At 46.8% G+C, this 12,959-nt stretch overlaps 1 long non-coding RNA gene across 2 annotated transcripts in view; it reads right to left on the reverse strand.

Annotated features, from left to right (window-relative positions):
- The window catches only part of LOC142398484 (uncharacterized), a 74,785-nt gene that overhangs the window by 61,749 nt on the left and 77 nt on the right, over nt 1–12,959 (reverse strand). Inside the window, exons 1-3 of one of the 2 annotated variants that reach the window (XR_012772805.1) lie at nt 12,832–12,959; nt 10,858–10,905; nt 10,541–10,720 (exon numbers count right to left, since the gene is read on the reverse strand). The exon at nt 12,832–12,959 is cut by the window's right edge and continues 77 nt beyond it. This is a non-coding gene — a long non-coding RNA (uncharacterized LOC142398484). Of the gene's footprint in view, nt 1–10,540; nt 10,906–12,831 lie in introns of both variants that reach the window. The other variant, XR_012772804.1, reaches the window with a different exon arrangement.

Consider the following 12,959-nt stretch of genomic DNA (forward strand, 5'->3'; position numbering starts at 1 on the left):
GTTACACCTGATCCCACCTGTTACACCTGTTACACCCGTTACACCTGATCCCACCTGTTACACCTGATCTCACCTGTTACACCTGTTACACCTGATCCCACCTGATCCCACCTGTTACACCTGATCTCACCTGTTACACCTGATCCCACCTGTTACACCTGATCCCACCTGTTACACCTGATCTCACCTGTTACAACTGTTACACCTGTTACACCTGATCACACCTGTTACACCTGATCCCACCTGTTACACCTGATCTAGGGCTGGGCGATATGGACTAAAAGTCATATCTCGATATATTTACGTTGAATATCGATATACGATATATATCCCGATATTTTTTTCCGCAAAGTGAGAGCTGTGAAATGAAATGCTCAGTCAAAGTCAAAGCCAAATACGAGTACTTTTATTGAAAACTCACTATAAAATGTAAACACTGTATAACAAAGCTCCGTAAGGTGCACATTTAAATAAAAAAAATATCTTAAAGCTGCAGTCTGCAACTCTTTTTCAAGCATAATGCCTGGAACTGTCCGGGGATTCTGAAAGTAGTACATTAAATACCCCAATACAAAAAAAATGAGTTCTCTAGGTCCCCTATATGTCCCGCTAGGTCCCTCCAAAGCCAGCAGGTTTGTTTACAAAATTGCAGACCGGACCGGTAAAAGGTAACCAATCAGGTTACGAGCTGGGCTCTGCTGCCTGTCAATCACCGATTGTGCACGCGCGATACAAGGTAGGCTCGTCCCCACGCTTATTTATCTGGACTATTGAACTTCATTAGGGGCTAGTCTACTTACTGTGTCTTCCATGATCGCAAATGACAGGTGAGTTGATGAATGAGGAGTCGTGTAGGCGCATCTGGCGTGCACGTCTACGTGCACGAGTTCTCATGTGTTTTGAAGGGGCGGGACAGGAAGTTGAATAACTTTTTATTTTTTGGTTAAAAAATAAGCATTTCTTGCATTTTGCGAGTACGAAGGTCACCGTTTTCAACTTCAAGCGTTCTGATAGATCATGTAAACTCTTAAAATGCCAAAAAGTAGGACTTTACGTATGACAACAACAAATCTTGCAGACTGCAGCTTTAAATAAAATTAGCCTATAAAATAAAATAGGTAAATCTTTTTCTGAGGGCAGCATTTATATATAAAGAGATAACAAAATAAAGTGCTCAGTTTAAGAAAAATGTTTTTAAACATCAGCTTGAGATTACCTGTTTATTTTTGTTAACTTAATAGCTTCTCTGAACAGTCTCAACCAGTTGCCAAGCTGTTTTCATCTCCCAGTATTGCATGAAGTGAACTGTCACGCTCATATAAGGTTCGCACAGGTTCTGCTTGACCACATATCGCTGGTCAACGCAAAATGGGTGACGTTAGCGAGCCAGCCCGCAACGTTCTGTCTGACTTCACTATACATTTGCGGCAGTGCTTCTCGTGCAAAATAGTTCCAACTGGGAAGCTCGTATCTCGGGCCCAGCTTTTTAATTAGCTCTTTGAACCCGACCTGTTCCACTGTTGCAACAGGGACCATGTCTTTGGCAATGTGAAAGGACACTTGTCGCTTTTCTTCTCATACGGCACACAGCGGGAAAATGCTTGCAGTGAGCTTCGTTTTGGGGCTGGAGCTTTGTCAGGTTGGGGACGGCTTGTGCCTGTGGCTTCTGCAGCGCGCAGTTTCACTCATATATCACTTTGTGTCACGTTTTTAAGTGATAAAAAATATTCGTAGTGCTTCCACCACTGGCTGCAATGTGCTTATGGCACTCCCTACATATAGCTTGGTTTTGTTGCTCGTCTGAAAATTTGAATCCGAACCATCTCCAAATGATTGAGCCACTGCTTTTTCTTTTACCAACCAAGGGGCTCTCCTCCGTAGCTCCGCAGGTGTTGTTGCCTTCTCCATGTTTGTTTAAGAGTGCCGGAGTGTCCCTCCCCCTCCCCCCTCTGTGCATGAGAGAGGAGGGGCGGAGCCGGAGCGAGGGAAGCAGTGCAGAGAGCTCTGATCAACGGCTTGCCAGAAGCAAGTATTACAGCGCAAATTTGAACTATATCGATATATGCGATATGGTCTAATTCCATATCTTATTTAAAAATCTATCGATATATCTTAAATATCGATATATCGCCCAGCCCTAACCTGATCCCACCTGTTACACCTGATCCGACCTGTTACACCTGTTACACCTGATCCCACCTGTTACACCTGATCTCACCTGATCCCACCTGTTACACCTGATACACCTGATACACCTGATCCCACCTGTCACACCTGATACACCTGATCCCACCTGTTACACCTGATACACCTGATCCCACCTGTTACACCTGATCCCACCTGTTACACCTGTTACACCTGATACACCTGATCCCACCTGTTACACCTGTTCCACCTGTTCCACCTGATCCCACCTGTTACACCTGTTACACCTGATCCAGCCTGTTACACCTGATCACACCTGTTACACCTGTTACACCTGATCCCACCTGTTACACCTGATCACACCTGTTACACCTGATCACACCTGTTACACCTGTTACACCTGATACACCTGATCCCACCTGTTACACCTGATCACACCTGTTACACCTGATCACACCTGTTACACCTGTTACACCTGATACACCTGATCCCACCTGTTACACCTGTTACACCTGATACACCTGATCCCACCTGTTACACCTGTTCCACCTGTTCCACCTGATCCCACCTGTTACACCTGTTACACCTGATCCAGCCTGTTACACCTGATCACACCTGTTACACCTGTTACACCTGATCCCACCTGTTACACCTGATCACACCTGTTACACCTGATCACACCTGTTACACCTGTTACACCTGATCCCACCTGTTACACCTGATCCCACCTATTACACCTGATCCCACCTGATCACACCTGTTACACCTGATCCGACCTCTTACACCTGATCACACCTGTTACACCTGATCCCACCTGTTACACCTGATCCCACCTGTTACACCTGATCCAGCCTGTTACACCTGATCCCACCTGTTACACCTGATCACACCTGTTACACCTGATCCAGCCTGTTACACCTGATACCACCTGTTACACCTGATCACACCTGTTACACCTGATCCCACCTGTTACACCTGATCCCACCTGTTACACCTGGTCACACCTGTTACACCTGATCCCACCTGTTACACCTGATCCCACCTGTTACACCTGTTACACCTGATCCCACCTGTTACACCTGATACACCTGATCCCACCTGTTACACCTGATCCCACCTGTTACACCTGATCCCACCTGTTACACCTGATCCCACCTGTTACACCTGTTACACCTGGTCAAACCTGTTACACCTGTTACACCTGATCCCACCTGTTACACCTGATCCCACCTGTTACACCTGATACACCTGATCCCACCTGTTACACCTGATCCCACCTGTTACACCTGATCCCACCTGTTACACCTGATACACCTGATCCCACCTGTTACACCTGATCTCACCTGTTACACCTGATCCCACCTGTTACACCTGATCCCACCTGTTACACCTGATCCCACCTGTTACACCTGTTACACCTGGTCACACCTGTTACACCTGATACACCTGTTACACCTGTTACACCTGATCCCACCTGTTACACCTGATCCCACCTGTTACACCTGATACACCTGATCCCACCTGTTACACCTGATCTCACGTGTTACACCTGATCTCACCTGTTACACCTGATCCCACCTGTTACACCTGATCCCACCTGTTACACCTGATCCCACCTGTTACACCTGATCTCACGTGTTACACCTGATCTCACCTGTTACACCTGATCTCACCTGTTACACCTGATCCCACCTGTTACACCTGATCCCACCTGTTACACCTGTTAAACCTGATCCCACCTGTTACACCTGATCCCACCTGTTACACCTGATCTCACCTGTTACACCTGATCCCACCTGTTACACCTGATCCCACCTGTTACACCTGATCTCACCTGTTACACCTGATCCCACCTGTTACACCTGTTACACCCGTTACACCTGATCCCACCTGTTACACCTGTTACACCCGTTACACCTGATCCCACCTGTTACACCTGATCTCACCTGTTACACCTGTTACACCTGATCCCACCTGATCCCACCTGTTACACCTGATCTCACCTGTTACACCTGATCCCACCTGTTACACCTGATCCCACCTGTTACACCTGATCTCACCTGTTACAACTGTTACACCTGTTACACCTGATCACACCTGTTACACCTGATCCCACCTGTTACACCTGATCTAGGGCTGGGCGATATGGACTAAAAGTCATATCTCGATATATTTACGTTGAATATCGATATACGATATATATCCCGATATTTTTTTCCGCAAAGTGAGAGCTGTGAAATGAAATGCTCAGTCAAAGTCAAAGCCAAATACGAGTACTTTTATTGAAAACTCACTATAAAATGTAAACACTGTATAACAAAGCTCCGTAAGGTGCACATTTAAATAAAAAAAATATCTTAAAGCTGCAGTCTGCAACTCTTTTTCAAGCATAATGCCTGGAACTGTCCGGGGATTCTGAAAGTAGTACATTAAATACCCCAATACAAAAAAAATGAGTTCTCTAGGTCCCCTATATGTCCCGCTAGGTCCCTCCAAAGCCAGCAGGTTTGTTTACAAAATTGCAGACCGGACCGGTAAAAGGTAACCAATCAGGTTACGAGCTGGGCTCTGCTGCCTGTCAATCACCGATTGTGCACGCGCGATACAAGGTAGGCTCGTCCCCACGCTTATTTATCTGGACTATTGAACTTCATTAGGGGCTAGTCTACTTACTGTGTCTTCCATGATCGCAAATGACAGGTGAGTTGATGAATGAGGAGTCGTGTAGGCGCATCTGGCGTGCACGTCTACGTGCACGAGTTCTCATGTGTTTTGAAGGGGCGGGACAGGAAGTTGAATAACTTTTTATTTTTTGGTTAAAAAATAAGCATTTCTTGCATTTTGCGAGTACGAAGGTCACCGTTTTCAACTTCAAGCGTTCTGATAGATCATGTAAACTCTTAAAATGCCAAAAAGTAGGACTTTACGTATGACAACAACAAATCTTGCAGACTGCAGCTTTAAATAAAATTAGCCTATAAAATAAAATAGGTAAATCTTTTTCTGAGGGCAGCATTTATATATAAAGAGATAACAAAATAAAGTGCTCAGTTTAAGAAAAATGTTTTTAAACATCAGCTTGAGATTACCTGTTTATTTTTGTTAACTTAATAGCTTCTCTGAACAGTCTCAACCAGTTGCCAAGCTGTTTTCATCTCCCAGTATTGCATGAAGTGAACTGTCACGCTCATATAAGGTTCGCACAGGTTCTGCTTGACCACATATCGCTGGTCAACGCAAAATGGGTGACGTTAGCGAGCCAGCCCGCAACGTTCTGTCTGACTTCACTATACATTTGCGGCAGTGCTTCTCGTGCAAAATAGTTCCAACTGGGAAGCTCGTATCTCGGGCCCAGCTTTTTAATTAGCTCTTTGAACCCGACCTGTTCCACTGTTGCAACAGGGACCATGTCTTTGGCAATGTGAAAGGACACTTGTCGCTTTTCTTCTCATACGGCACACAGCGGGAAAATGCTTGCAGTGAGCTTCGTTTTGGGGCTGGAGCTTTGTCAGGTTGGGGACGGCTTGTGCCTGTGGCTTCTGCAGCGCGCAGTTTCACTCATATATCACTTTGTGTCACGTTTTTAAGTGATAAAAAATATTCGTAGTGCTTCCACCACTGGCTGCAATGTGCTTATGGCACTCCCTACATATAGCTTGGTTTTGTTGCTCGTCTGAAAATTTGAATCCGAACCATCTCCAAATGATTGAGCCACTGCTTTTTCTTTTACCAACCAAGGGGCTCTCCTCCGTAGCTCCGCAGGTGTTGTTGCCTTCTCCATGTTTGTTTAAGAGTGCCGGAGTGTCCCTCCCCCTCCCCCCTCTGTGCATGAGAGAGGAGGGGCGGAGCCGGAGCGAGGGAAGCAGTGCAGAGAGCTCTGATCAACGGCTTGCCAGAAGCAAGTATTACAGCGCAAATTTGAACTATATCGATATATGCGATATGGTCTAATTCCATATCTTATTTAAAAATCTATCGATATATCTTAAATATCGATATATCGCCCAGCCCTAACCTGATCCCACCTGTTACACCTGATCCGACCTGTTACACCTGTTACACCTGATCCCACCTGTTACACCTGATCTCACCTGATCCCACCTGTTACACCTGATACACCTGATACACCTGATCCCACCTGTCACACCTGATACACCTGATCCCACCTGTTACACCTGATACACCTGATCCCACCTGTTACACCTGATCCCACCTGTTACACCTGTTACACCTGATACACCTGATCCCACCTGTTACACCTGTTCCACCTGTTCCACCTGATCCCACCTGTTACACCTGTTACACCTGATCCAGCCTGTTACACCTGATCACACCTGTTACACCTGTTACACCTGATCCCACCTGTTACACCTGATCACACCTGTTACACCTGATCACACCTGTTACACCTGTTACACCTGATACACCTGATCCCACCTGTTACACCTGATCACACCTGTTACACCTGATCACACCTGTTACACCTGTTACACCTGATACACCTGATCCCACCTGTTACACCTGTTACACCTGATACACCTGATCCCACCTGTTACACCTGTTCCACCTGTTCCACCTGATCCCACCTGTTACACCTGTTACACCTGATCCAGCCTGTTACACCTGATCACACCTGTTACACCTGTTACACCTGATCCCACCTGTTACACCTGATCACACCTGTTACACCTGTTACACCTGATCCCACCTGTTACACCTGATCCCACCTATTACACCTGATCCCACCTGATCACACCTGTTACACCTGATCCGACCTCTTACACCTGATCACACCTGTTACACCTGATCCCACCTGTTACACCTGATCCCACCTGTTACACCTGATCCAGCCTGTTACACCTGATCCCACCTGTTACACCTGATCACACCTGTTACACCTGATCCAGCCTGTTACACCTGATACCACCTGTTACACCTGATCACACCTGTTACACCTGATCCAGCCTGTTACACCTGATACCACCTGTTACACCTGATCACACCTGTTACACCTGATCCAGCCTGTTACACCTGATACCACCTGTTACACCTGAACACACCTGTTACACCTGATCACACCTGTTACACCTGATCCGACCTGTTACACCTGATCCGACCTGTTACACCTGATACACCTGATCCGACCTGTTACACCTGATCCCACCTGTTACACCTGTTACACCTGATCCCACCTGTTACACCTGATCCCACCTGTTACACCTGATCCCACCTGATCACACCTGTTACACCTGATCCGACCTCTTACACCTGATCACACCTGTTACACCTGATCACACCTGTTACACCTGATCCAGCCTGTTACACCTGTTACACCTGATCCAACCTGTTACACCTGATCACACCTGTTACACCTGATCCCACCTGTTACACCTGATCACACCTGTTACACCTGATCCGACCTCTTACACCTGATCACACCTGTTCCACCTGATCACACCTGTTACACCTGATCCAGCCTGTTACACCTGATCCCACCTGTTACACCTGATCACACCTGTTACACCTGATCCCACCTGTTACACCTGATCACACCTGTTACACCTGATCCCACCTGTTACACCTGATCCCACCTGTTACACCTGATCCCACCTGATCACACCTGTTACACCTGATCCGACCTCTTACACCTGATCACACCTGTTACACCTGATCCCACCTGTTACACCTGATCCCACCTGTTACACCTGATCCAGCCTGTTACACCTGATCCCACCTGTTACACCTGATCACACCTGTTACACCTGATCCAGCCTGTTACACCTGATCCCACCTGTTACACCTGATCACACCTGTTACACCTGATCCAGCCTGTTACACCTGATACCACCTGTTACACCTGATCCCACCTGTTACACCTGATCACACCTGTTACACCTGATCCGACCTGTTACACCTGTTACACCTGATCCCACCTGTTACATCTGATCACACCTGTTACACCTGATACACCTGATCTCACCTGTTACACCTGATCCCACCTGTTACACCTGATCCGACCTGTTACACCTGATCCCACCTGTTACACCTGATCACACCTGTTACACCTGTTACATCTGATCCCACCTGTTACACCTGTCACACCTGTTACACCTGATCTCACCTGTTACACCTGATCCCACCTGTTACACCTGATCCGACCTGTTACACCTGATCCCACCTGTTACACCTGATCACACCTGTTACACCTGTTACATCTGATCCCACCTGTTACACCTGTCACACCTGTTACACCTGATCACACCTGTTACACCTGTTACATCTGATCACACCTGTTACACCTGTTACACCTGATCCAGCCTGTTACACCTGATACCACCTGTTACACCTGATCCCACCTGTTACACCTGATCACACCTGTTACACCTGATCCGACCTGTTACACCTGTTACACCTGATCCCACCTGTTACACCTGTTACACCTGATCCCACCTGTTACATCTGATCACACCTGTTACACCTGATCCGACCTGTTACACCTGATCCCACCTGTTACACCTGTTACACCTGATCACACCTGTTACACCTGTTACATCTGATCACACCTGTTACACCTGTTACACCTGATCACACCTGTTACACCTGTTACATCTGATCACACCTGTTACACCTGATCCGACCTGTTACACCTGATCCCACCTGTTACACCTGTTACACCTGATCCCACCTGTTACACCTGATCCCACCTGATCACACCTGTTACACCTGATCCGACCTCTTACACCTGATCACACCTGTTACACCTGATCACACCTGTTACACCTGATCCAGCCTGTTACACCTGATCCCACCTTTTACACCTGATCCCACCTGTTACACCTGATCACACCTGTTACACCTGATCCGACCTCTTACACCTGATCACACCTGTTCCACCTGTTCCACCTGATCACACCTGTTACACCTGATCCAGCCTGTTACACCTGATCACACCTGTTACACCTGATCCCACCTGTTACACCTGATCCAGCCTGTTACACCTGATCCCACCTGATCACACCTGTTACACCTGATCCAGCCTGTTACACCTGATACCGCCTGTTACACCTGATCACACCTGTTACACCTGAACACACCTGTTACACCTGATCCCACCTGTTACACCTGATCCCACCTGTTACATCTGATCACACCTGTTACACCTGTTACACCTGATCCCACCTGTTACACCTGATCCCACCTGATCCCACCTGTTACACCTGATCACACCTGTTACACCTGATCCCACCTGATCACACCTGTTACACCTGATCCGACCTCTTACACCTGATCACACCTGTTACACCTGTTACACCTGATCACACCTGTTACACCTGATCCAGCCTGTTACACCTGATCCCACCTGTTACACCTGATCACACCTGTTACACCTGATCCCACCTGTTACACCTGATCACACCTGTTACACCTGATCCGACCTCTTACACCTGATCACACCTGTTCCACCTGTTCCACCTGATCACACCTGTTACACCTGATCCCACCTGTTACACCTGATCCCACCTGTTACACCTGATCCCACCTGTTACACCTGTTACACCTGATCACACCTGTTACACCTGATCCAGCCTGTTACACCTGATCCCACCTGTTACACCTGATCCCACCTGTTACACCTGATCCCGCCTGTTACACCTGATCACACCTGTTACACCTGATCCAGCCTGTTACACCTGATCCCACCTGTTACACCTGATCCCACCTTTTACACCTGATCACACCTGTTGCACCTGATCCCACCTGTTACACCTGATCCCACCTGTTACACCTGATCCCACCTGTTACACCTGATCACACCTGTTACACCTGATCCCACCTGATCCCACCTGTTACACCTGATCACACCTGATCCCACCTGATCCGACCTGTTACACCTGATCCCACCTGATCCCACCTGTTACACCTGTTATACCTGATCCCACCTGTTACACCTGATCCCACCTGATCCCACCTGTTACACCTGATCCCACCTGATCCCACCTGTTACACCTGATCCGACCTGTTACACCTGATCCAACCTGATCACACCTGTATAAACGTATACATATATAAATACAAACAAAATGTAATATGACAAATTAATTTTTTTTTTTTCTGCAGTCACACACAAATAAACATTCTTCTTTCTCTCCATGAGGCCTGAGGGTAAACAAAGAAACAGTGTTTCTGGAATAAACTTGTCTGCACATTTTCGGTCCATAGGAACGTTACTCATCTTGAACCGGTTGTTGGCCATGGAAAACCACTTCACACATTCATAACGAGTCCAAACTAAACCCAGCTGCAGTATCTTCACAGGAATCATTTAATGAAACACAAAATGGTCTGTCAGGTGACACCTGGTGATCACTTGTTCGTCTACCTGCGATGAACTCACCGGATAAATGAGGGCGGAGCATCAGGAAGTCACTGGCAGGTAATCTCAGTCCGGTGGTGGAATCCTCTGGAACCAGAGTTTTGGACTTTTAACTGGACATTCAGTGAAACTGAAATAGTTAAACTGCCTGGTTACTTGCTTCTTCATTATCCTTCCTATCGTGTCATCTTTGGCCGACAGCTGTCAGAAAACATGTTGAATATCAACACCCACACCACGGCTCATTGGATCCGTCAGAACCAGCGACCTCACACTCACTGGCTGCTGTACCAGGATCAGCGCTCCACGAAGAGTCGGGCCTGTTCGGTCAGACTCACCTGATCATCGGTCTTCCCAAACATCACCACCTGCAGCTCCCCGCTCAGCTGCAAACACAAACAGTCACTCAGAGCTCTGCGGCTGACACCAGGACTCAGTGTGCTGGTTCTGTAGGGATGGGAATCGAAAACCGATTCTTATTGAGAACCGGTTCCCAGTGTTTCAATCATTTGGCAATTTTGCAAACGATTCCCTTATCGAATCCAGTGGGCGCGAATGGCGTCCGGTGCAGCCAGCAGCCAACAGTAAACATGGCGCCCAAGGGGTACAAACGCTCGAAAGTTTGGTTACACATCCCTAAAAAAGACAAGCGTTTTCGATCTGCTCCGGACTAACGTTGGAAAATCTGAACCCAGCAGCAGCAACGTTAGCAACGTTAGCATGTCCTCGGCTAACACTGCAGGTAACTAACTACAGTGTTTTCCACACATAGACTAATTCGTGGCGGTGCGCCACAGATTCAACACCGGCCGCCACATATTGCGTTTCGTTATTATTATTTTTTTTAACGCTATTTAAAAAAATACTCGTATTCGTTAAGCTGCATTTCCTTTCCCTGCTCTCATTCAGTCTCTCTGTCCCTCGCGTCTGTCTCGCATAGCCTTCACACACACAGCCCCTCCCCGCCGTGCTTCCCTGGAAGCTTGCTAGCTTCAGCGTCGCGTTAGATTAGCTCTATAGCTCTGGCTCAACCAAAAGAAGACGGCTGGCGAAATTCACGAAAGGTTGGTATCACGTGCACCTTTATAAAATCACACATTAAAAAGTCCTATAAAAATATTTTATATTTTGAATACAATGTTGTCCCGACCCGACCCATAGCAAACAAGCGATTACGCCTTCTTTATAAAGTTAACTAGTCGCAAGTTTGTCGTAAAAATAAATAAATAAATAAATAATGTAGTTGGGTTGTCGAGGTCTAAACACTAGCAGCTGTGAATCAAATCAAGTAGTTTTTTAAACTCTTACACTGAATGTTTGCTGCTTCAATCCAGATGAGTATAGAAAAATATTTTCCGCGATTGAAAGAGACGTGTTGAGGATGAGGAGCAGCCTGAACCGGAGGTATCAGTCTGAAACAGCTGAACAGTCCCACCAGTGTAATTAATGTTATTCATTTGTTTACAATGAAGATGTGAATATCTGCAGATAAGCCGCACCTGTGTCACCCACACAGGTGTCACACATCCTTACGTCCCCCATCATTTTCCTTGATGGAGAAATTATCCAGGTTCTTAACTCCCAATGTGACATATATGTCACATTACAGATCTCTGACAGTGGGCGGTGGTATTCTGGAAAAAAATTCTGAAATGGGTTCTATGTGGTCTATTTAGTCTGTGTTATAACCCCCTTAATTTTCATTTTAGTAGAAATGGGTCTGGGTTCCTATGGGTTAATACAATAAAGTTCTGTGTGAGCAATTATTAACGTCGGAATTATTTCGAAGAATTTTTATTCCCCCCCCGTGGCCCACCACCACACATTGCCTTCACATCTGTGGGAAACACTGAACTAACTAACTAACACTGCCTATCATGTTAGCGCCATTTGCCTTATTGTAAAAGCTGCTGTTAGTAACGGTTAAGGTTAAATGAATGCCTTCTCAGGCATTACATTTAGATGAAATCATGAGAGACAGAGCCTGACTGGCTCAGAGCCAGAGGCTGGTGGTACTACCCCCAGTTCACCTATACCTCCAGCTTCTCCTTTCACCAGAGCAGGAAGAGTTAAATTACCCAGGCCAGGATAGACCAATGTGGACCTCACCGTTGTTGGGTTTGTGAGGTCATGACTCGTGTTACTTCTAAACTAAACAAAGTTGATGCTGATCGACCGGTTTGTTGTCCTTTTTCTCCAAATGAGAATCCATAAGGGAACCGACAAAGAACCGAATCGTTAAGCAGAATCGAACATGGAATAGGAATCGTAAAAATCTTATCAATTCCCATCCCTATGGTTCTGGTTCCTACCTCGAAGGGATTAGTCATGTGAGCAGGACACCTGGGTGAATCCTGGTGTTTGGCAGGCTGCTGGCTCCACCAAACCTCCACCTGTCCAGCTAACGGGAAACAGCCGAAGTCCTCAGAGCACGAGCCGG

Source organism: Odontesthes bonariensis, chromosome 14 (assembly GCF_027942865.1).
Source record: "Odontesthes bonariensis isolate fOdoBon6 chromosome 14, fOdoBon6.hap1, whole genome shotgun sequence".
Lineage (NCBI taxonomy): Eukaryota > Metazoa > Chordata > Actinopteri > Atheriniformes > Atherinopsidae > Odontesthes > Odontesthes bonariensis.